This window comes from Pan troglodytes, chromosome 12 (assembly GCF_028858775.2).
Source record: "Pan troglodytes isolate AG18354 chromosome 12, NHGRI_mPanTro3-v2.0_pri, whole genome shotgun sequence".
NCBI lineage: Eukaryota > Metazoa > Chordata > Mammalia > Primates > Hominidae > Pan > Pan troglodytes.
The window spans coordinates 32,390,386-32,412,347 of NC_072410.2; the positions used below are offsets into that span (position 1 = coordinate 32,390,386).

General features: G+C 56.6%; 1 pseudogene; it reads left to right on the forward strand.

Moving 5' to 3' along the window:
* Nucleotides 1-12,162: 12,162 nt before the first annotated feature.
* LOC134807783 (B-cell receptor-associated protein 31-like) lies at nt 12,163-17,394 on the forward strand (annotated as a pseudogene).
* The last annotated feature ends 4,568 nt before the right edge of the window (nt 17,395-21,962 follow it).

Genomic DNA, 21,962 nt, shown 5'->3' on the forward strand with positions numbered 1-21,962 from the left:
CCAGATTCAAGATTCTATATTGTGGCTAAATTACAGCAGCCCCTCTTTCCTGGGACAGAGCTCCTAAGTAAGTTTCTGCAGATGGAGACAGATGAGCTTTTTCCTCCCTCAGCATAGGCTCTGACTGCTCAGTGGAGGGTTGGGGAGAAGTTTCCCACTTTATCAGCAAGCAGTTCTTGCTGGGGTGGACTCTCTGCCACAGGAGCAGGGCTGTGAACCAGGGACCCAATGTCCTCTGTGGTGCTGCACCCAGGGAAGAGCCTCCAGCCATGAGTGGGGCTGTGTGGAGGAAGTGAGTCTCTTATCAGTAGCTCTTGTCCAGAACTGAGCCTCAGCAGCTCGTTCTGTCAGCAGGGTCAGAGGGCCAATGTCCTGGTTCCTAGGGAGCAGCATCCTAAAATGGGAGCTGGCATATATGAGAATAACAAAACCTACAAATTCAGAAGCCCTTTGGTTTTCTTTCCAGAAAATATAATTTCATTTTTTGTGGGTGTATGAGAACACCCTAGCAAACCATATACACACCCACATTGATGTTTACAGGTCTATGACACTTTTATCTCTGTAAGTAAAAATTATTGGTCACTGTGATCTTTTCTGCAACTTTGCCATTTTACTGAAGGCGAGGACAGGTCCTTCTGCATGGGTTCAAACAAAAGGCTCAGAGACCACCTGGAAAGTGAGGAGCTCACCTGGTTCTGGATGTTTGGTCTGTCTCTTCCCCTCTGTTGCCCCACAGAAGGTCAGCCCACTCTTTCCAGGTACTAAGAAGAGAGCCCAGGTTTGTCCTGATTATATGACTCACCCAGCTTCTGATGACTCTCCTGTTACCAAAATCCATGGATGCATATTTATTATGTAATTCACTAAACTAATATCAAATACCAAAGTTGCAATGCCCCTCACCAGAAGGTATGTTCATGTAATTCAGTGGAGGAGAGGCCTTTCAGAGACAGAAGGATCAAGCTAGATTGGTCAATTTATGAATGAGGACAATAGACTTGATTCTTGTTGTCCTCAAGTACCCGTGTCACAGGTGTGATCTGTCAGGGCAGGAGCAGAGTTCTTTGTGTGCTCAGATGGGAGGGCTCACGGAGGTTCTCCCTGGTTCCCAGGAAAGTAAGTGAAGTAATCTTGGTGATGAGACTATTCTCCAGTTATGACCTATTATAGAGTTTACATATGAAATTGTCACTTCAGTCTGCCATCTACATCTTTTAACATGAAAGTGTACAGAAATTAGGCCACATCCTCAGGATCACACGTTGAGGAGAATGCAGATAGGCCCCACTGCTTTCTCCGAAGATCTTCAATAGATCTCAGGGTTCAAAACTGCTCAGAATGGCAGCTCTCAGGTGTTTCAGTTAAAATCACCCACTTCCTGGGACTGGAAGTTTCCCTCTAACCAGGATGGATAAAAATAAATCACACTCTTGATCTTGTCCACACATTCAAAAATTCCTAAAGGCAGAGCTGATTGATGTCCTCACAGATAGACTACTGCCTTTCAGAGGTGACCTTGGTATTCAAGTTCTAGCAATTTCTGAGAATTCAAGGACACCTCCATCTCTCCAGTGCTTTGTACCTCACATAAAAACAGCTTTCTCATTGGAGTGTCTTGTGTTTCCTGATATAAATATGTCACAAAATTATTTTAAATAGAATGAGAAATAAAACCCAAACTTACTCAAAACACCAATTCCTTGGAAATTATTTTGAGAGCTGGGAGTTCATGAAGAACTCCAAATTATTATTCCAACACCTCATTGCCATTGTCAGTCTATGAGAAAATCAGCACCAATCACACATCACAAGCCAAATCAGTAAACCAAGAGTCTTCTATTGAAGATCTTAGGATCTCAGGCAGATGCTGAAGACACTGTCTCAGTAGCACCCAGCAGATCTCAGAGCTTGTCCATGGGGCCTGCTGGATACTCACATGGGACATCCAGCGGTCACTTCATCAGAGCCCCCAGTGGGCTGTGCTAGTGCCTGATGAAACCAGGATGAGGCAAAGGCATCTGCTCAGTGTCATAGACAGTAATGGTCCCAGAAATGATCCCAATTGTCTCCATGCTAATCAAATATGGGTTCACTGTGAGGAGCATGTCCTGTGGGTGCTTGTTCTTCAGTGAAAGGACCTCTGTCTACAAAGTGTTTGGAAGTGGAGCAGGGCATGCATTTCCTCAAGTGAGATTAGGACTTGGAGCATTAGCATCTCACTCTTGGATGGCTGATGTGCAGCACGACCAGAGTGGCAGGACAGGGGCTATCCAGGGTTGCACCTTAGGTCACAGTGTAGGGTGGGTTGGGGACGCTATCCAGGGTGTCATTGCCTGCATTAGGGGTACTGGTTGGTAGCACTGTAAAGGGCTGCACTGCCCACGGCAGAGAGGGTGGGTTATGGGCGTTTTCTGGGGCTGCAATGCCCGTGGAGGAGGACAGGTTAGGGCACTATTTGGTATATGCTACTGGCGGCATTGGGGGACGGAGGTGGGGGGGTGCTATTGAGGGCAGGACTAGCTGTGGGGGGGTGAGCTTGGTGCTATCAGGGGCTGTACTGCTGGCAGCGGTCAGCAGAGTTGGCATCCAAGGAAGGAGTGGTTCTCCTCTCCCTGACTCCACACTCCAGAGGGCGACCCACTCTTGGTCATACTGGAGTGTGGCAGGCGCACAGCGTTTGCATGGGAATCCTGAGCACAGCAGAGCCCCCACACCCACCGTGGTTCCTGGGCCTGTGCACTCTGGGTCTGTGCCTCAGAGGCTGCCAGGCACCCCTGGGGACACCACGGGAGACAGGGCCCTGTGTGTGGAGGCATCTGGAACAGGAATTGGCACCTGCGTATGGAGGGCTGGCTGGGTCTGAATTTTTCTGCTTCTCCTGCTCCCTGAGGAGTGCAGACCCGGTGGGCCCAATGGTTTCTGTGGAGTGGGGAGCTGGGTGCTGTGGTGTCTCCAGCACCCACCCCAGACCCCCGTTCCCAGCCAGCTTGGGCCAAAAGGAGAGGCTGGACTTTGGAGGGTGGATGTGAGTGCCTTTGCTGAAACTGGCCCCTGCCACCCAGTGGCCAGCATGACAAGTTGAGGCTCTAACCCTTCCACCCCTCACATCTTCCTCTAGGCTTTTCTGGCTTTGCCCGCTCAGCTGCTCCATGCCAGGAGGAGGAGGAGACACCCAGAGCCTGTGACACCACAGCTCGCCTCGCTGCGAGTGGGTGGCAGCGACGGAGACTGCAGCGCACCAGAGCGGTAGGAGAGCGGCCACGCTAGGAGGGCAGGCGGCTGCAGCCAGGGTTGGGGGTCAGGCTTACAGCGATGGATGGGCTGCAGCAGTGGCCAGGCGGTAGGAGCTTTGCAGGGAGGGCTGGTGCATTGGCAATGGGCCTGTCTTTGCCCTGCGCCTGCCGTGGATCTGGCCCTTTACTGCCCTGCCTTGCCCTGTACCTGCCCTACTGTTACCTGGACTCTAGGCCCTGTCCTGCTCTGGTCCCATCCTGATCGTCTTGGCCCTGTGCTACCCTGTCCCTGCCCTGGTCTTGCCCTGGCACTGGCCCTGCCCTGAACCTGCACTGGCCTGACCTTGGCTCTGGCCCTGGCTCTGGCCCTGCCCCTTCTCCTGACCCTGGTCCTGTCATGGCGCTGGCCCTGCCAATGGTCATGGTCCTGCTCCTGTTCTGGCCCTGACCTGGCCTTGGACATGTCCTGGCCCTGCTTTGGCCCGTCCCTGCCCTGGCCCCACCATGGGCCTTCCTGTTCTGCCCTCTCCTGACACTGACCTTGCCCTCTCATGGCCCAGTGGTGCCATTGCCCTGCCTTACCCTGCGCTGGTTGTGCCTTGGCCCTGCTTGGTGCTGGCCGCTCCCTGGACCTGCCCTGACCCTGCCTTGGCTTTTGCCCTGCCCTCACTATGGCCTGGCCCTGGCCCTAGCCCTGGTCCTGCCATATCCCTGGCCCTGCCCTTATCCAGGCCCTGCCCCTGCTGCTGCCCTGGCCCTGGCCTGGAACCTGGTCCTGTCAAGGACCTGCCCTGACGCTGCCATGGCCCTGGCCCTCCTCTGCCTTTTTCCTGGCCCTGACCCAGACCCAGTCACTTTCCTGGCTCTGCACTGGCCTTTCCCTGGCCCTGAGCTGGCAGTGGTCTGCCCCTGGTCTTGCCATCACCCTGCCCTGCTGTGCTCTGGATGTGTCATCACCCTGCCCTGGCCCTACTCTGCCTTTGACCCTGCCGTGGCCTTACCTTGGCCCTCACCTTAGTCTTCGCTAGGCACTGCTCTGGAGCTGGCCCTAGCACAGACCTGGCCCTGACCCTGGCCCTGGTCTTTGTCCTGCCATAGCCCTGGCCCTGAAGTGGACTTGGAGGTGTCCTGGCCCCGGCGTAACATGGCTCTGCATTGGTCTGTCACTGCCCTGCCCCTACCATCACCTTGCCCTGCTCTGCCCTGTCCCAGTACTGACCCGGCCATACTATTTCCCTGCCCTACCCTGCCTTGGCTGTGCCCTGGCTCGGCTCTGGCCCTGGCCCCAGCCCTGCCCTGGACATGCTCTGACACTGCCTCAGCCTTGGCACTAGCCTGGCTCTTTCTTGGCATCAGCCCTGCTCTCTCTGTGGACCGGCTCTTGTCCTGTCCTGCACTGGCCATACCATGCCCTCTCCTGCCCTGCCCTGACTCAGCCCTGACTCAGCCCTGGCCCAGCCTTGGCCTTGGCATTGCCCCTAGTCCTGCCATATTTCTTGCCCTGTCCCTACCCTGGCCTTGGCCCTGACCCTTACCTTGCTCTGGCCCTGCCCTTGCCCTAACACAGCCCCTGGCCCTGTCATGGCCCTGCCCTGGACCTGTCCTGGCCCTGGCCCTTCCCTGCTTGAGACCTTGCCCTGGTTCTCCCCTGGCCCTGACCCTGAAATGCCTGGCCCTACCCTGGCCTTGCACTGCTCTGGCGCTTGCCCTGACTCTGGTCCTGTCACTGGCCTAGCCCCAGCCCTGTTGCTGGTCTTACCATGGCCCAGACCCTGCCTTGGCCCTGCCCTGACACTGTCCTGGACCCTGGCTGTGCCAAGAACCTGCACTGTCCTTGCCCTTGTTTTGCTCCTGCCCTGAACCTGGTCCTGCCCAGGCCATGGCCATGGCCCTGGCCCTGGCCCTGCCCTGGCTGTTCCCTGGCCCTGCCCAGATCCTGGCACTGGCCTGGCCCTGCCCTGCCTTGGCCCTATTCTTTCCTGGCCCTGCCTTGCCAGCCCTGGCCCTGCCTTGGCCCTAGGCTGGCTTTGACCCTGCCCTGGCCCTACCTTGGCCTTCACCTTAGCGTTACCTGGGCACTGTGTTGGACCTGGCCATAACACAAACCTGGTTGTGGCCCTGGCCCTGCCATGACCCTGTCCCAGACCCTAGCCCTGCCAGGTACCTGTCCTGGCCCTGCTCTGGGCCTGGCTTTGTCCCTGGTTCTTAGATGACTCTGGCCCTGCCCCTGCCCTTGCCCTTGCCCTGGCACTGGCCTTGGACATGTCCATGGTCCTAACCCTGGCCCTGCCCTGGAGCTGCCACTGTCTTGGCCCTGCCCCGGCCCTGGCCCTGCCCCGGCCCTGGCCCTGCCCCGGCCCCATCCATAGACCTGCCCTGGTTGGTCATGCCCTACCTTAACCCTGTGCTACCCTGGGCCTGCTCCACCCTGCCCTGGCCCTGCCCTCCCTTTGGCCCTGCCCTGACCCCGCCTTGGCCCTCACACTGGCCCTAGCACAGACCTGGTCCTATCTGTGGCCTTGGCCTGGCATTGACCCCTGCTCCTGACCCTGGTCCTGCCATGGCCTTGGCCCTGCCAATGACCCTGACAGCTCTGGCCCTGGCCCTGTCTTGGCCCTGGCCCTGAACTGGCCCTGCCCTGACCCTGGCCCTGAAGTGGATTTGCAGGTGTGTTGTCCTTGATTTAACCTGGCCCTACCATGGCCCTGTCCCTCCCTTGGCTCTGTCCTGGTCTTGTGCTGACCCTGACCCAGACCTTGGCCCTGCCCTAGCCTTGTCCTAGACCTGGCCATGGCCCTGCCTCTGGCCTGGACTGGCGCTGGCACTGGCATGGACCCTGGCCCTGGCCCTTTGCTACTTAAGGCCATACCCTGGCCCAGCCCTGGTCCTGACCCTTTCCTGGCCCTACTTTGGCCTGGCTCTACCCTGGCATGCTATTCTGGCCCTAGCCCTGACCCTGTCCCTGTCCCTGTCCTGGCCCTAGCCCCGTTGCTGGTCCTGCCATTGCCCTTGTCCTGCCATTGCCCTTTCCTGGTCCTGGCCCTGGCCTTGTCCCAGCCCTGCTCTGGCCCTGGTCTGAATCCTGGCCCTGCAGTGGACCTGCCTTGGTCCTGCCCAGACCCTGGCTCTGGCCCTACCTCTGCCCTGGCCATACCCTTGCCCTGGCCTGGACCCCAATCCTGGTCCTTGTCCTGCCCCAGCTGTGGCCCTGGCCCTGCCCTGCCTGTGCCCTGTTCTATCCTGGGCTGGCCCTGCCATGGCCTGGTCTTGCCATTGCCCTGCCCTAGCCTGCCCTGCTTGTGCCCTAGATCTGCCCCGGCCTTTGCCCCTGTCTAGGTTCTAGCCTTAACTCTTAGACTAGCAAGGAGTATATATTTCTGGCAAAATTCCAGAAATGATTAACTAGATCGCTTATGGGCAACTGGTGAATCCACACTGATCCCTGGGATCACCATTTCCTTTTCTAAGAAGTCACGCAAGACCAACCTCATGGCTTTTTTGGATCAGGCTACTGGATGGGAACACGGGAGGGTGTGGCACCTGAGCCACCATGCCCAGCCTCCACATGCTTTTCAAAAACATTCCCGTGTTTAAAAAAAGTTAACCATGGGGCTTTAAAGCACCACATGCTTTAAATGCCCCTTGGTGACTTGAATGTTCTACTCAGTTTATCATGAATGTTTTTCTGGGACAGCTGACCTGTTTCCAGCATATTTATTTATTTATTTATTTATTTACTTATTTTTGAGACAAGTTCTCGCTCCATCACCCAGGCTGGAGTGCATTGGTGTGATCATGGCTCACTGCAGCCCTGCCCTTTTGCCTCAGCCTCCCGAGTAGCTGGGACTATAGGCACGTGCCACCACGTCCTAATTTTTAAATTTTTTGTAGAGACAGAGTCTTGCTCTGTTACCCAAGCTGATCTCAAACTGCTGGGCTCAAGAAATCCTCCCACCTCATCCTCCCAAAGTGCTAGGATTACAGGCATGAGCCACTGTGCCTGGCCTCTCCAGCGTTCTTGAGTGTTCCTGAGTGTCTACCCAATTCCTCCATGGTGGATGTCGAGACTGCAGCTCTGTTTCTGACGTCATAAACAGCGGCCTCAGCTAGTCTGTTTTCTGTGGGCCTCCTGATCCTCTTGGAGCACCCGTGCCACTACTATTATCTGTCTGTTTCTTTGTCGTTGTTGTTGATTTTTTTTCTTTTTTCTTTTTCTTTTCTTTTTTTTTTTTTGAGACACAGTCTCTCTGTGTCACCGAGGCCAGAGGGCAGTGGCACAATCTCAGCTTACTGCAGCCTCCGCTTCCTGGGTTCAAGCAGTTCTCATGTCTCAGCCTCCCAAGTAGCTGGGACTACAGTCACATTCCACCATGCCTGGCTAATTTTTGTATTTTTAGTAGAGAGAGGGTTTCGCCATGTTGGCCAGGCTGGTCGTCTCCTACTCCTGTCCTCATGTGATCCACCCACCTCGGCCTCCCAAAGTGCTGAGAGTACAGGCATGAGCCACCACACCCACCCCCTTTCTTTCCATGTTCTTTATGTCCCACGGAGAGGCTCAGTTCTTGAACGCGAGCAGGTACTCATGGCGTGAGCAGGTACTCATGGGCTGAGCAGGTTAGATGGTTAGGAGTTAAGGGCTCCAGACTTCGTATGCAACTTTTCTGAGTGGTAGAGAGCCTGCCTAGTGGGTATTCCAGTACTGCTGGGATGCAGTCACCTGTGTGGATTAATATTTTGCAAGGGTGTATGGGATGGAGTGGAGCAGGAGAGCCTGAAGTGGGGAGACCAAGTTGGAGGTTGTCAGTGAGACTTGCTGGGAACCTGAACTGGGGCAGTGGTAGCAGAAGTGGGGTTGAGGGGACAGAGCTGAGAGGCCCACGTGGAGTTGAATCAGCAGGCTTTTCCAGTCTCTGGGAGTCTGAGATGATCTTGGTTCTGCTCTGGACTTTCGGAATGCGAGGACGCAGCCCCCTGCTGGAAAGGGAGCTCTGGCTGCCCATGGAGTAACACTATCGTGCTAGGTGTGAAGGCTGGTTGCAGAGTGGGACTTCTGGCCAGGCCTGGGGACAGCAAGGAAAGGAGGGGACAGGGAGAGCAGGGTTGAGCAGGGGAGGCCTGGCAGATGATCAGGATAGGGTGCTTCCGGGCAGTTGAGCTTGGGTTGCTGGCTTCACAGAGGTATTGAGGCTGGGACAGAGGGAATGTGATGACAGGATGGATTCCAGCCTCCAGCAGAGTGTTAGAAGATCGAGGAGCAGAAGGAAGAGGGAAGCAAGATCAAGAAGGAGGATGTGAGCAGGTTAGTGGCCAAGGAGGGGAGCATGTTCCGGAGAAAGCCTGGTGCTTAGCACTAGTTTTCAGCGGGACTGGGCTTAGGACACATAGGAGGTTATCCTGAGAACCCCTGAGTAGCCCTTGTAATTGGGAAAGGGGGCCTGGCCTGAAAGGAAACATCACACCTAGAAGCAAGCCAGTACCCTTGGCCCCCATAGTCTGCTACTGCTGCCTTGGATAGCAGTGGGAGAGTCCCAGCTTCCCAGCCAAAGCCTCCTGAGCTTTTGTCCTGCCTCTGCCACTACTGTCTCAGTCCTATCACTTGACCCAGAAGCCTGGGGCTGATCTGCCCTTTCTTCTTGTCCCATGTGACTGCCCAACCATCATGGCCATTTCTCAGTGTGTGGCCCAGCAGGGTGAGGCACTTTCACGTTTTCAGGTAGCCAACCTCCAGAAGTCTTCAGCCTGCAGAGCTGGACTCCACCCATGAAAGAGCCTGTAGATGTCACCTCCTAAGCCTCTCTCTCACAACCCTTGGGACCACTGCTGTGGTGGGGCCACCACCATCCCATATAGACCAAGTGGGCTCCCTGCCACCTGCCTTCCCCCCTTTGGCTTGTGCACCCCACTTCCAGTGGCTTGCTATCACATGGATCCTCCAGGACGCGGCTCCCCCACAGTCTCTGCTTCGGCCTCCCCCTGTCACGAAGCAGCCATGTGGGTCTCATGGGAGAGCCTCACGTAATACATGCTCTCCTCCAACTCAATTCTCTGAGCATTTTGGGGGTCTCTGTGCGGAACACCCCCTCCAGCTGCCGGCCCAGCCAGAACCTCCTCTTCATGAATCTCTGAGGCTTCCCTGTGGAGCCTGTTCCGAGGGGCCCACACCATGTCCCTGGCTGACCCATAGTGCTGTCCTCAGGTCCCAGGGCAGCCTGCATATGCAGCTCTGAGGCGTGGCACTTGGCAGGGTTGCCCATCATGGAAAACCTGGGCTCTTCCCCTTTAGACTGTTAAGCTCAGTGCCAAAGGCCTGGCACATATGAAGGGCCGCTGAAACCTTTGGTGACTGAATGGGCTGTCCCGGGCTGACGGCGACAGCTTTAGGTGCGTGTCTGGGTTGAACTTGTCGGGCTTTTTAGACAAGCAGCCCAGCTTTTCAGGTCTTAGGAGCTATGAGAGTTTGTGAAGATGGATGCATCGGGTCCATCTCCAGGGGACCACACTGGATGAGCCACTGGTTTCCACTTGTGGAAAACTCCAGCAGTCGCTCCTGTTCCCTTCCTGCCAACCTTGCACTTCAGGGGCACAGCTAGCGAGAGGCCCTCTTGAGTCTTGGAGTGTGTTGGGGACAGCAGCTCCCTCTGGGCTGGGGTTTGTGTGTTCAGAGGACCTGCACTGCCTTCTCTGCCTTACTCAGCTTAAATGGTGGTCAAGGTTAGGCCCAAAGTGCTGGTTAGCAGCCAGTCACAGGAGGGCCCCTGTTTGTGTGGAAGCCCCCTGAATTTTTGCTGATCTGAACTTGATCCACAGGCATCTTTTCTTTCCTCCTTACCCCTCCAGGGTAGAATCCCATCGCTGTCATTAGCCCAGATGGAGCTGCCTGTGCTTCTCTGCTGAGCTGCTTTTTCTTCTTTTTTAGGTTGAGTCATCTAATCACAGACTACCTTTGCCTAAGTTGTCTTACCTCACTCGGTTGCTCTCTACCCTCCAGCTTACCCCAAACCGCTCAGATAGCTGGTTTTAAAAAAGATACACAGCAAAACCCCAGAAACCCAGCTGGTCTATGTCACTTGTTCTCAAGAAGAAGGGAGGACAGGCGAGACCCACACCTGCCCCTTTGCCCTGTGCTTACTGCACTGTCCTCAGGATGGGCGAGCTCCATCTGGGTCGTGGGCTGGAGCTGCCACAAGGCATGTTCTCATTTGAAACGGCCTCCATTTCCCCCAGCTCTAGCCCTCCTCTTCCCATCTTCTCCAGTGTCTGTGTGCTGGGAGGCTACAAGGAAGGCAACGCAGCTGTACCAAAATGGACTTGGGGCAGTCCCTTGGGGCAGCCTTCTCGGGTCTGCTCTAGGTGACTCTTTCAGTTGTAACCTGTTTTCCTGATTCCAGACTGGTGGGTAAGAGTCGCTCAGGGCAGTGGAAGCCCTGGTGTTAGTCATTCTTCACTGAAGCCTTCCTGGGGCGTCACCTGACTTGCTTCCTTGCCTGGGCGCTGCCTCATTTTTTTCTTCCATAGTTGGGGCACGTTCACGCAGAGTCCACTGGCCACCCTGCAGTAGGCCTGGAAAGTCAGCAGGTGGCGCTGGGACACCAGCTTTCTGCTGGCTGGGGGCAGAGGAGTGAGTTTGTGTGAACGCCATATATATACAGGGGCTGGGGGTTGAATGACTTGACTCACCTGAAACCCGTCAGGTCAGCAGGGTGGGCCGGGGGTGGCCACAGCATGGAATCTTTTGGTTGGGACTTGCTTCTTCCCCATTTCCTATTAAGCCCATGTCCTCTTCCCCTTGCTCATGGGGGAAGACAGGGCTGCCGAAAAGTGCTTATGAGCCGTGGCTCTCCCCACTTGATATGGTTGGCCCTGTTTCTCTAGAGTCTGTGGAGAGGATCTGTTTCTCCTGCCTTCTCTGGTTTACTCAACCCTTTATAAAAGCACGACAGCCCTGCTCAGTGTCCAACAACATTCTATCAAGGAAGCCCAGTCAGATTGAGGCATTTGGGGCTGCCGTGTGTCTGCCAAGGCCACATCTGGATTCTGTTAAGTTTCATTCACTGGCCTTTTTTTGGACCCCAGGCCATTCTATTGGTGACCACCCTGTATCTGTAGGAGATGCCTTTGGCTTTTAGGTTCTTTCCTGTTTTCTGGAAATGAATAGCTAAGAAGAGTGATTCGGGTAAGATTACTTGGGAGATCCAGCAGAGGCAGAAGCTAAAGACCATGTTCCGTGCCCTGTCCTGGGGGCCTGGGAAGCTACAAGGGAACAGACAGAAGCGCAAGTTAATGTGCCTGAGTGACCCAATGTGAGGGAGCAGGAAAATGTTCTAGAAGGCTGGCTCCCAGGCTGAAAAATGCCAGTGATCAGAGAGGACCTTGTCTGCATTGCTTGGGCCCTGGGTGGGGGCTGAGGGTGTGAGGATGCAGAGGCTGGAGCTCTGGGTTGTGCCTTCAGTTCATGGCATTGAATGTTTTTTCTCCCTGCAGCCATGAGCCTGGCTTGCCCATCAGCACGGGTCTGAGATGGTGCCTTCCCACCCCTGTCTTCTGTCTCCTCTGTTGCTAGACTGAGCAGCTCTGTGTCTGTCTCTGCCACTCTTGGTGCCAGGCTCCCAGGTGAACACAGGTGCAATCTAGGCCCAGGGAGATTCTGTCCAGCCTTACGTGCAGCCTCAAATCTGTCCCCTCACCTATCAGGGAGCACTTCCTCTCCTGGGAGTGGGATCCGGTCATCTGGAAGCCCAGTCCCACCCCCCGCCCCCCTCTTTTTAGCTATACTTGCTGGAGTGGGCGCAAGACCCCTTTTCAGTGTGCCAGGTATGGGAGTGCAGAGATGAAGACACAGTGCCCAGCCTAAAGACCTTCATAGCCTGGTAGGGCAGCCATATAAATGGATGGCAGCCACGCAGAGAACCGAGAATGAGGTAGTTACATGCAGGTGCCTAGGGGGCTGCTGCAGGAGCCCCCAGAAGGCATCCCTCTGATGGGGTGGGAGATCCGAAAGGGTTTCTGGGGGGGAGGTGAGGATTGAGCTGGGTCGAGAGGACATTCCGGCCTGGAGGACTGCCACACAGAGCCAGGTGTGTTCCAGGAATGGTGAGGGGTTAGGTGTTACTAGAGAAGGGGGCCACGTGGTTAGTGAGGGAGGAGAGCTCACTGAGGGCGTGCGTGCTGGCAGCAGGTGGCTTAAGCAGAGGGCTGACATGGTCGGATTTGCCTTGCTCTGGGAGGTGGATGGGAAAGCTGTATGGTGGCAGATAGGGAGGAGGCGCCAGCAGTGGGGATGATGGCGGGCATGTTTGCAGTTGACATGGAAAGCGCTGGGTTGTGGCCTGGGCTAGGGGGCCAAGAGGGCCGAGTCTAAGGTGGTTTGCCTGCCCATGACTACAGCAGGGGCTACACGAGGTGGTCAGATCAGGCAGGACAAGGGAAGGCCCATTTTGGACAAGCTGAGTCTAGAATGTCTCTGGGGACATCCAGGAGCCAATGTTTAGCAGGAGGTTAGGTGTGAGTCTGGGCCGCAGAGAAAACCCTTTCAGGGATAAGAGTGGCTGGGAAGAAGGTATAGGGTGTCAGCTGAAGAGTGCAGATCCCAGAGGGAGCAGAATAACAGTGGGAGGAGGGTGTTGCGAGGGGACCTCAGGAGGGTAACTTAGCAGCAGAGCAAGGAGCTCAGGGTGACCGCCTGCCTGGGTGGTTAGGAGGCCACTGGTGGCCCTGCTGCTGGCTTGGAAGGGCAGGCTTTGGCCAGCCTAGATTGAGGAATACATGTGAGGGAAAAGACCAGGGGCTTGGGCAGGGTGACTCCAGGAAGGAAGCAGTTGAAGGTGAGGTTCCTGGGGGGAGAATGATCCCGGGTCATCTAGCAGGAAGAGAGAGGACCTAGAAGGTGTGAAAAAGAACTATCGGGCTGGGGGTGCAGTGGGTGCTGTGGGGGTGGGGAGCGCCTGTGAGGGTTGGCAAGAGGAAGGGGAACCAGGGCCTGGCAGAGGGGAGCCCCAGACTGTCTCAAGGCTGGGAACTAAAGGCCTGGGCTGGGGCTGAGCAGGGTCAGGCTTTCGGACAGACACGGTGTGGATCTTGCGCTGGACTTTGTGTATGCCCTGGCCTATCTTGGAAGCCCTGGTTCTCAATAGCCAGGAAAGGCCTGGAATGGTCTGAAAAGAGCTGGGCCTCTGCTGCACTGCCATGGAAGCATTTGTGTTAGCTATTTCCCTGGGTACTGGGGTGACAGCCATGGGCACTCACCAGCAGCCGCTTGCCTGGCCTGGTGGTGGGGAGTATAGCCTTCAGTCTTGCTTGGTCCTCTCTCTACCACCAGGTGGCATGACCCCCACCCCTCAATTCCAGCTAGGAGTAGCGATCCTCTTCCTCTCTACATCACTGGGATCTGCTCTGGGGCTGGGCAGCTCCTTGCCGGGGGTTGGGTCTTAGTCAGACTTGCCTTTCTTTCTAGGCCTCTCCAGTGACTTCTGGCCATGCCGATGTGAGTCAGATGCGTTGTTTCTCTCTGGCTCCTAGGGCGCTCAGTAGCTTCCTCCACCTTCAGGCTGTAGCCCAGTCAGGGGCAGGCTGGTGGGCAGCTGGGGGCTGAGGCAGGGAAACTTGAGCCCTAGGCCACGAGGTCCTGGGCCGCTAATTTTAGAAAGCACATGTCACTGGAAACTCTCCTTCTCTGCCAGGAATCAATGGCCTGGCTCTCCTGGTGCTGCCAGGGGCCCCTGGGAGCCTCTCCCCAAACCGGGAACCTCAGGGGTGTCTCCTGGCCTGGGTGGGTACTTTCTGTCCTGAGTACATCTCCAAAGGGGCTCTTCCGAGGCCCCGGACAGCCATGGCTTGGGCCAGGGAGGTAGCTCACCTTGTCTGCTCTCTACTTTCTCCAGCCCTTCCGGGCTGCCCCTGGCCATGAGCAGAGGCTATGAAGTGTGAAGGCCTGGCTGGGGCAGGAGGCCACTTCGACTCTTCTGAGTAAGCTGTTGTTGAAGCACCCTGGACTAAGCAGATTTGTCTCTTCCTTCCGCCAGGCCCTGTGTGACCCTTGCCTTCTGAGGTGTGTGAGAAAGGAACCCCTGCCTTGTTTTGACTGCTTGAATGAGTCCTTCCCTCCTCTCTTCCTGCCAGCTAACATCTCGGGGCAAGGGTGAACCAAGGGAAATGAAGTGGCCATTCCAATCTCTGTTTGGGGACTAGCATCTGCCTCCAGCTGCCACGTATTTGCCTGTCTCTCCTGGCTTCTTCAGATAGGCAGCGTGTGCCTGTGTCCTGATTCCTGTACACCCTCCAGCCCAAGAAGACCTCATTTGGGGTGCTGTTACATAACGGATGTGTTCCAGTGCAGCCTGAATGATGAGTTGGGAAGGAGGCTGGCCAGAGAAGAGAGTTCTATCTTACGTTGGGACCTGGGAGCCGTTCCCTGTTAGTTTAGAGAGTAGAGTGGTTCCAAGCTCAGGTTCTGGAGTCAGGCAGACATAATTTGGAATTCCAGCCATGTCCGTTTCTGGTTTTTGGCCTTGGGTACATTGATTTACGCTGCTGAACTTCAGTTTCCTTCTCTATAAGCTGGGGCAGTGATAGTAACTTCCTCATCAGGTAGATGTGAGGATGCGGCCTGGCATGTTGGAAGTGCTCAGATTGATTAGCTTCTCTCGTTACCTTACCAAGGCAAGCCCAGCCTTGAGGGGAGGAAGGTGGTGCTGTGGCTTGTCTGGCACGTCTAGACCCTGACCCGGAAAGTGCCACGTTCCGGGACCTCATGCTGTATCGAGGCTCTTCCCAGCCCCCAGGCTCCTGCTTCCAGCCCCTCCCAGAGCTGAGGGTGGCCGTTGGGCACAGCGGCAGAGGACAGCTCCTGGGCTCCACCTTTTCCCTCACACTGCCAGCACCAGGTTGGCGGCTTCTCGCTCGGCTGCCTTGGCAAGAGGGCAGGTCCAGGCTGCAGCCAGGTGTTGAGTGGGGGCAACCAGGAGGTGCTCCTGCCAGCCCTTCATGCACTTTTTCTCACTTCTCCCTTCTTTTTGTAAATAATCATGCCTGCTTAGATGCCTGGCGACTCTCATCTCACAGCAGGCCACACTGCTGGCCTCCAATGAAGCCTTTAAAAAGCAGATGGAGAGTGCTAGTGAGGCGGCCAAGAAGTACATGGAGAATGACCAGCTCAAGAAGGTGAGTCCAGTTTCTCGACCCACCATGGGGCGTCCTGGTGTTATACTGCAGGAGCCATATTCTTTATGGCCTCAGTGGCCACTGCTAGCCTATCACCCTGGGAAATGTGCCTGAAAAGCCAGAGTTGGGTGGAGGCACAGAGGGGAAGTCCTCAGTGGGGAGAGTATGCCTGCTGGAGGCGTCTGTGTGTGGGGGTCCTGGTGAGGAGGAGGGTGTTGCTGCTCACATTTCCATCCATTGCTTCCAGTCAGACCCTTCCCTGAGAAAAATGGCCCCTCAGTGAGCCAGGCCCTCTGCTGTGAACCGAAAGCCCTCAGCTAGGCCCTTGTTCCCTGCAAGATTGCCGCACCCCCTCTGGAACTCGGGGTCTGTGGCATCCCTCAGTGCTGGAGAGGAGGTGGGGCCAGGGTAGTTGGCCAGTCTTCGAAGTCCTGTCAGGAGGTGAGCTGTAAGGCAAGCTTGGAGGGATGTGGATGCAGAGGTGGGATAGAGCTGGCCAGGCCGACTGGGGGCTCCTGACTGCAGTGAGCGGCACCGTGTAGAGAGCACAAGGCACCGCCATCCGCGGAGGGGTTGGTGAGCACCATGAAGCTGCTGAGCCCTGCTGCTCGGGAAGGAGGCAGGGCCAGGGGCCAGGGCAGGCAAGGCGTGCCCGGCGAACGGCAGCAGGTGGCCCCACTGGCGCTTCTCTTCCCCTCGGCGGGCAGCCACGCCCTGGCCTTTGCCTAGGAGCTGGGAGCAAGTGGTGGCTCTGTTCCGCGTTGACATTTCTGAAGGGGCGAGTGGCCAGGGCAGCTTGAGGAACCGCAGCTCAGTGGGGAGGATGGGGATGGAACCTCTCCCTCCCTCCCTCCTGAGTAACCCTGACCTTTGGCACTTTTCCCAGTGAGCTGCTGTTGATGGAAGCAAGTTGGATGTCGGGAATGCTGAGGTGAAGTTGGAGGAAGAGAACAGGAGCCTGAAGGCTGAGCTGCGGAAGCTAAAGGACGAGCTGGCCAGCACTAAGCAAAGTGAGGCTTGACCTCATGTCCTTCCCCACAGGGAAGTCCAGAGGAGCGTCCTCTGCCCGCTGCTGCCCATTTTGTGCCAAAGTATTAGTAACAAGCCTTGCACGCATGCTCGAGGGCTGCGTGAAAACAAACAAATAGCACCCTGTGCCTCCAACCCCAATGCAGCCATGCTTAGCCGGCAGGCCAGTGAGGCTAAGTGGTTTGAATGGGGCTCAGGAGGAACAAGGCTGCAGTTGGTGGGACTCGATTGCCCTGCGCTAGAGCAGTGCACGCTGGGGCTTTCCCATCCAGAGTGTGGCACGGTAGCCCCAGCGTGCCTGGGGGCTTAGAATGAGGGGAGTGTGGGAGTGGTGTTCAGGAGGGGAGTGGGCAGCTCCCAGGCGGCCTGCCTGTCTTTGGTCTCCCATGCATAGACTTAAGTCTGGGGCGTTTTCCCACAATACCACAGGCCTCGCCTGCTGCTGCTGTCTGCAAGGCATGGTTGTCATTGGGTCTCGCTTTCAGGCTGGGATCTTGTTCCCTGTCTCCCACTCTCAGCCTCCCTGGAGGTTACCCTTGCCGAGAGCCACTAGAGTTCCCCTTCATTAAAGGAACTGGGGGATGTCCTCTGTATTTCTTTTGCTTTATCTTGAGCTTTTTTGTCAGCCTTTCCCTCTACTTTGGGGGCCTGCAAAAGCAGAGGGGCTTTATTTTGAGAAGTAGGCTCCTGTATAACCTCGTTTGAGATAGATTTGGGCCAGTTTCTGGTGTCTGTAGAAGCTGGGTTTTTACCCCTGATTCCTGTCTTTTCATTTCTGTTTTCTTGGTCATTTACATCATTTCAAGAACTAGAGAAAGCTGAAAACCAGGTTCTGGCCATGCGGAAGCAGTCTGAGGGCCTCACCAAGGAGTACGACCGCTTGCTGGAGGAGCACGCAAAGCTGCAGGTCAGCCCTCACGTATCGCTGCACCCAGGGCAGGAAAGCAGAGCAGGATGAGGCAGCCCCTGCGGGTGTGGAGGGAACCTTCCAGGGGCCCAGGGGCTGGCTGCCCTCTCCCCCACTCCCCCTGGCCACCTCTGCCCTACCGAGTGGGACCATTCACCGGGCAGGAGAGGGGTGGCCTGGCAGCAGATGTAGGCACTTGCTGAGGCGGCCCTCGGGAGTGGCACTGGCTCACTAGGCTCTAAGCCTTCCTACCTTGGTGCTCAGGCTCATTCCATGGTTTGGGGCCCAGTCAAGAACAAAGAAGCAGGTGAAACTCTGGGACCCACTGCTGGCTTTCTTTCCTAGAGTGCTGGGGGGTGACATAGGGCAAAGATCCCTGGGCAAGTAAGGGCACAAGGTGTCAAAAAGGCACCTCCCCTAGCAGGCACTAGTTGTGGCCATCACCTGCTGCCCTAGGCCTGATCCGAGTCCTCAGACTAGCTTGGGTGCACCAGGCCGCATTTGGAAGCCAGGCGGTCTTGACGTTGGGAGTGAGGGCCACATAAATACTCCTAACTTTGGACAGCTGGCCTTAGTGCTTGGTGGCCCAAGTTTGGGCACCACAGCAGGTGGGGAGGAAGGGTCCAGCCTCAAAGAGGGCACCCATGCCCTCTGTATAGGGCAGGCTTGGCAGATGGGACTTGGGCTTCGAGGGCACCTGTCAAAGGTGTGCAGAGTTGGGAAGGGCCTGATCAGGTCTTGAAGGGTACTGGATACCTTGCTGTTCCCTGCAGCCAGGACTCAGCCCCCAGTGAGGTCCTGGCAGTCCTCCCTGGCTGGCGTTAGGTCCAGGGCTTTCCTTAGAGCGTGGGCCAGGGCCGATGCTCCCACCCTGGCAGGCCTTTGGGTGTAGCTGGGGAGGGGGCCTCTTGCTCACTTGAATAGCTCTCATTAGGAGAGAGGGGAACCGAGCTGGACCTCTGGGGCATGGGGCTGGAGATGGCAGGGGAGGAGTGGACCTGGCCAACCTACTGCTGTGGGATTTCTGTCCCTTTCCAGGCTACAGTAGTTGGTCCCATGGACAAGAAGAAAGAGTAAGGGCCTCCTTCCTCCCCTGCCTGCAGTTGGCTTCCACCTGGCGCATGCCTGCTGCTTCCTGAGAGCCCAGCCTCTCCCTCCAGTACTTCTGTTTGTGCCCTTCGCTTCCCCCATTCCCTTCCACAGCTCATAGCTCGTCATCTCGGCCCTTGTCCACACTCTCCAAGCACATTACAGGGTACCTGATTGCTACACGTTCAGAATGCATTTGCTGTCATCCTGCTTGGCCTGGCCAGGCCTGGCACAGCCCTGGCTTCCACGCCTGAGTGTGGAGGGCACGAGTTAGTTGTAGTCTGGCTTGTGGTGGGGCTGACTTCCTGTTGGTTTGAGCCCCTTTTTGTTTTGCCCTCTGGGTGTTTTCTTTGTTCCCGCAGGAGGGTGGGTGGAGCAGGTGGACTGGAGTTTCTCTTGAGGGCAATAAAAGTTGTCGTGGTGTGTATGTGGTGCGGTGTGTGACTGTGGCCATGGAGAGGGCTCTGCTTTCTCTCCTGCCTGGAGCCCCCAAGGGGCCACAGGCCTTCAACCTGTTTCCCCCACTGAAGGCCAGGCTCACACCTGTTCTCAAAGGCCCTGCCCTCTCTGTCCTCTTGCTCCCCGGGCTGGGTCAGGCCTCGCTTCAGGGTCACCCACCGAGTGTGTGTCCTGTTTGCCTCCCTGGGTGTGGGCAGCTTGGGAGGCTCAGTAAACCGGCAGGGCTTCTGGGTAGAGGACTCGCTTGCCTTCTCTGGGTTCCTGTTCATCACATTTGGGACAGACAGAACGTGGCAGAATGCCACTAGTCACTCCCTGCCCCACCCCCTCCTGAAGGTTTTCAGGATGACCTCTGACTAATGCCAGCTGGGAGAGGAGACTTGTCCTTGGCAGTGACCTGGAGCTGGCCCAGGGCAGAGCTAGGCAGAAAGGGGCTGGGGCCCTTGGCCCTGAGAACGTGCTGGGTGTGTGCCTGCCACCAGAGCGCTGTGCTGGTGCTGGCTCCAGGGCGTCCCTCCCATGGCTCCCTCAAAGCTGTGTCTTCCAGGCCCACAGCAAGCCAGGCCAGAACCGAGGCTTCCTGCCTGGCGCCAGTGCCCAGGCCCCTGCACTGTGCTGCTTTCCAGTAGCACATGAGGAAGGCAGTCCCCGCCCGCAGCACAGTGCTCCCACCCTGCAGGGCCTCTGCCATGCCTGGTGTCTGCATGAGGACTGGGCGGAAGGGTCAGGGGAGCAGGTTAGAGGTGTGTCTCCTGGAACTGGGGGGACCCCTGAAGGATGTTGATGCTGGCAGGGTAGCTGATGGCCTGCTGTGCATGCTTGCTTCTGCCTGCCCTGCCCAGGCCCAGGCCAGTGGTTCCCTTCTCTAGCATCCTGTCGCCCTTCCCTTGTGCTCAGAGCACAGCCGCCTCATGACAAGTTCTGTCCCTTTCCAGGCGGTCTGAGAGGTGGTGTCTGAGGGAGTAGGGGACACGTGGGCAATACCCTCTGGTTGCTGTGCCAAGGCCGAAGGCTGATACCACTTCTCCAGGAAGTGTTCTCGGCTACCTTGGGCCTCCCTGAGCTCACCCTTCTCTGAGCTTTGAAAGGCTAAAGTCCAAATGGGTGCTTCCCTCACCAGCCCTGATGGCTTCTTCCGCTGTTCTGCCTAGGCTAGCAGCAGACAGAAAGCTGCACGAGGCCAGCTTCTGGAGCGCCCTTTCTAGTGGAGTGATGGAACAACATTGGGGCAGGGGGTGTGGGCACAGGCTCTTAGAGATGAAAATTGAGGCGCTTGCCCAGCCTAGACTGGAGGGTGGCCTGCAGGCTCGCGCTTTCCTGGATCAGCTTCTGTTCCAGGGCATCTGCACCCGTGGGCATCCTGATCTGTTTTCTTACGCATCTTCCACTAGACTGCGAGCTGCTTGAGGGCAAAGCCTGCTGCTTGTTGATCTCTGTGTCCTAACCCCTCATGCAGGAGCTAAGTCCTGAGGTAATGGTGTCTCCATTTCAGAACCCACTTTAAATGACATGCTTCTGTGAAGTTTCCTTTTTTCAATGTCTTTTTTCTGTGTGTTTGGTGTCATTGTGGTGCATGAGGTGGCTTGGAGGACATTTCGCTTGGAGGTGTGGAGAACAATTAGCAGAGGGTGATTGTCATCCAGGCAGAGACCTGGCTGACAGTGTATAAAGCAGTTGGCCTGAGCTCAGGGGTCCTGAGGGTGACCGTGGGCTGCAGGACAGTTGGAGTCGGTTGGGGACAGGGGCTGTGTGAAGGCCTGGGGCACCCTGGGGAGAGGTCTTGCCGACGTTGGGAAGCACCTTTGCAGCTAAGGAGGGCCAGGCTGGAGATCTGGGAGCTGCCAGCCAGGTGGGGTTCTTGAAGGCGCAGGCATGGTGAGAGGACAGGCTTCTCGGGGAGAAAAAGAAAACTAGAAACAGTGGTTGCTGAAGAGATGGGGGCCAGGGACCGCAGGACAGGCTCCAGAGCCCCCAGCTGAGCTAGGGTGGGACTGCGCTGCCACTCCTTTCTCTGCTCCCTGTCTGGTACATGTATTTCTTACCCAGGCTCTTGGTTGGCCGTATTCTAAGCCAGGTCCCTCTCCTGGCTCCAGAAGTTTAGGGGTAAAGCCCCTCCATAGGGGGTGCTGCCTGCTGAGGAGCAGGGCCTCTGGGGGTTCTCCCATAGCACGATAGCAGTCCTGGGCAGGACGCAAAGGGAGCAGCCCAAGCTGTCACTTTGCTCTGAGGGGTCACCTGCTCCGCCTTCACAGGCTCCGATCCCTGATGCTCTCTGTGCTTGCCTGAGCCACCCACTGCATTGCCTGCTGTGCCCTGCCATGGTGCCCAGCCCTTTCAGGGTGGGGTGCCACATGCTCATCTTGTGCACGGGTCCCGCCCCTTGAAGGACCTGTCTGTACTCACTGTCTTCAATTCCTCTCCGCCTCTTCTCATGGTAAAACGCATGTATATCACACATATATATAGTGTCATCAATGTATATGTAATGAGCCATTTTCACCATCGTTAAGTGTGCAATTCAGTGGCATTAAGTGCAGTCACAGTGTTGCGCAGCCACCACTTCCGTCCACCTCTAGAATTTATTTTCTCAAACTGACACTCTGTCCCCACTCAACACTCCCCACCCTGTCCCCAGCCCCTGGCACCCACCCTTGCCCTTTGTCTCTGTGGATCTCCCTCCTCTCATGTAAGGCCCTGTCTCTCTCACAGGAGCAGAACCTTATAGCAAGTGTCTCTTTATGATGGCTCATTTCACAGAAATGCCCACCAGGGGTCAGCCATGTTGTGTCGTGTGTTGGAGTGCCTTCCCTTTCCAGGCCGGCTCATATTTCCTTGTCTGGGTAAACTACGTTGTTGTCTCTCCCTTCGTCTGCAGATGACACTGGGCTGCCGCCACTCCTTTTCTCAATCGCACACCAACCAGCCTTTCACACGCAACCCCTCATGAAAGCCACCCTCACCAGGCCCCTGTGACCCTTGCCAGACTCAGTGAGCATTTGCAGGTCACTGTCCTTCACCAGCAGCAGCAGCAACAGCAGCAGCACTGGACAGATGGAGCCAGCCACTGCTCCTCCCTGACCTGTGAG